The 3,330-nt window shown below is 34.1% G+C and overlaps 1 protein-coding gene across 1 annotated transcript in view; it reads right to left on the minus strand.

Moving 5' to 3' along the window:
- The window catches only part of LOC106876634 (delta and Notch-like epidermal growth factor-related receptor), a 557,360-nt gene that overhangs the window by 509,844 nt on the left and 44,186 nt on the right, over positions 1-3,330 (minus strand). The gene's annotated exons all lie outside the window — the stretch shown is intronic.

Genomic DNA, 3,330 nt, shown 5'->3' on the forward strand with positions numbered 1-3,330 from the left:
AATAATTATATACATAATTATGTATATAATTATTATAACATTTGTAAAATTCACCAATAAGTCTTTTATTTTAGCGCTAACCGCTTGGTAGAATCATTAATGATTCTTACCCTTTATTATAATTAATATATATATATATATACATTGGCGCCATTTAATTTTAGAACGCTAGTATACAAAAGTTAAAATGGCATTTTTAAAAATATTCAAGTTGTGAATTAAGATGTATATCAAAAATAAGGAAAATTTTAGGAGACAACTTTACAGCGTAACATCTATATTAATTTTAAATCAAAAATAAGTCTTAATTATTGTAATTTATAGCGCCATTTAATTGAAGAACGACTTGCAAAAGTTCTTCTTTTTTTTTTTTTGCTTTAAAAAGTTTATTCTGTGATCAACAAAAAAAACAATAAGCTCACACAATCAATATTTGGTTGGGTATCCAAAATTGCTTAATACAGCTTTTCATCTGCAAAACATAGAATTATTCAGATCATTTATCAGTGTTCCTGAGATTTTTACCAATTTTGGTTAATAATGTTTAAAAAAATCCTTATTCTTTGGCTTACCTTGCACAGCATACCCAACCTTTCCCAAAGATTTTCGATGGGGTTTAGGTCCGGTGGCTGCGCCGGCCACGGCATCAACCGAACTCTCTTAGACCTAATGTAATTTCTGACTAGTTGCGAGATGTGTTTCCGGTGGTTGTCATGTTGGAAAGTCTAAGATGAGCCCAAATGCTTTTGAGCGTATAGAAGCATAGTCTTATCCAATATTTCTAAATAGCACTTACTATCCATAATGCCCTTGATTCTGACTATAGGACTGACGCCTTTTCCAGACATGCACTCCGCACCATCACACTTCCAACACCGTGCTTAATTATAGGTCGGATGCATTCTGGATGATATTCTTCGCCTATACACCTTCTTACATACTCCCTACTATCACTGCCGAACAAGTTGAACTTTGACTTGTCCGACCACAACACAATCGACCAATCTGCTGGACTCCAATTCAAATGCTCTTTTGCGAACTATATTCGGGCACGTCAATTCTTTTTAAAGAAATATATGACTTTTTGCGAGAGACTCTTCCTAGAAGTCCAGATACTTTGAGACAGTTTTTTTATGGTAGACACTCCAATGCTAAGTCCATATTTTTGCCGAATTTCTTTTAAAATGTCACAAGCGGTCATGTTTTGTGTTTTTTAAGGACAGTCTATGAATGTAATTATCCATTCTTGCCGTTGTTTTTTTTTTTTTGCCCGGGATGAGAGCAGTCTTTATAATCATTAGTTTCTTTATAAAGATGGACAGCATTGTAGACGGCTGTCTTAGAACATCCAACATCGTTTGAAATAGCTTTATATGACCATTTCAGCCTACTAAGTTGAACGAATTTCACTCTGGTTTCTGGTGTTAAATTTTGTCTCTTACCCATCACAACTATTAAGTAACTTAAAAACTGTAACAGCATGCAAATCACTCTACCTTTATATCAATCAATAAGGCAAAAAATGAAATTTTGCAAATCGTTCTTAAATTAAGTGGCGACGTAAATTACGCAAAATAAAATTTATTTTTAATTTAAAATTGATATGTTGATGCTACGCTGTAAAGTTGGAAACCATATTAAAGCTCGTAAAATTTTCTTTATTTTGATATACATCTTGATTCACAATTTACAACTTGAATATATAAAAAATGCCCTTTTAACATTAGTATACTAGCGTTCTTAAGTTAAATGGCGCCACTGTATATATATATATATACACATGTGTGTGTGTGTGTGTGTGTGTGTGTGTGTGTGTGTGTATAGGCGTGTATAACTGAGTGGGTGTAAGTATGTTTTTGAAGGAACACCATTCCGTACAACTCTACTGAATTGAAAGTAATTGCTCTCAATCGAAACCCTATCCAATTTTGTGATTCCTACATATTTCTCTATCTGCTGTCCAACAATTGACACTGTTCGTTTTACTGTAATAGATATAATATAAAAACTTTCGCGTTTGCCTAGGTATTTCCTGGTTCAGTTATGTTAGAGTAATATATACTATTAACCGCCAGAGCATATACACAAGGAAACAATTGCTACGTTTACCAATAACCTTTCTACAGAAAAAGGAAAAAAAAAAGACTGTAACTTCAGTATTTAAGCAGGCAATTTAAATGTGAGTAAACTATTGCCGTATCTGTAGGTTCTGACACAAAAGAATTACTGAACAAAAACGATACGAGGATGGAAGCTGGAAGGATTTATAAAAAAAAAATGTCCGGATACAAACAAGAGAATGAAAAATGGTGGCCTTGACACCGCGATTTTCTTACGATTAACAAATGTTGCGATGGTTCATGTAAAGTCATAAAACTGTAGGAGCATTAAGAGACGAAATGGTTCTTCTTCACAATGCAAACATCATTAAAATCCCTTTCAATCAATGTTTATGAAGATTTCGCTACAGTGAATGTTTCGTGTAAAGCTTTGTATGAGGTTGCTAACAAGATCAGTGCTATAGAATACAATCAAAGACTAGGTTCTATACATTTGCCTTGTTTGAATAGGCACTAATAGAATATGATTTCCTTGTTAGCAGAATCTAAGTTAGCGTTCGTTTCTACATAGTAAACTCGCATCAAATATATACCTGCAGTAACAAGTTGCAAGCAAGCAGACGATCGATATAAAATATTTGTCGTATTAAAGTGAAGTCTAGGCTAAGCCCAGCATTAGAAGCTGATATCTGATGCGTGTGTGCAACAGATATCCTCCCACACACGTACAAGCATTTGTACAGATATATACACACACAAAATAAACTACGCACACGCATTTATAAACACAGATGTGATGAATGGGTGTATGTATTTAAGAAGTTGTTCAAATGCAAATGAAGTTATAAATAATAGCTCATGAGTAAATCCTGTAAAATACTCGTCAGACAGTCAAAGAGTAGACAGTAGTCGACAACTAACAAATAACAAGACAAACAGTGGACGGAAACTGAAGCATGTGTCTACGGCATGTCAAATAGTTGTGTTGTCACGACACTAAGGCGATGGAACGGTTGTTTATGTCTAATGAAGAGGCTTGTTCTTGTACAAGCGAGAAAATGAATAAAATTGATTTAGTTTGCTTATTAAAGTAATGACAATTTGAAGGTACGTATTTTTAAAACCTTGATGACATGCAAATAGGGTTATAAATAGTACCACATAACATATCAGGTAGAATTGTCTTAAGCTACAATGAAAGTGGACAAAATCAGATTCGCACACACACACACGCACACGCGCACGCACACACACACACACACACACACAC

This window comes from Octopus bimaculoides, chromosome 19, assembly GCF_001194135.2.
Source record: "Octopus bimaculoides isolate UCB-OBI-ISO-001 chromosome 19, ASM119413v2, whole genome shotgun sequence".
Classification (NCBI taxonomy): domain Eukaryota; kingdom Metazoa; phylum Mollusca; class Cephalopoda; order Octopoda; family Octopodidae; genus Octopus; species Octopus bimaculoides.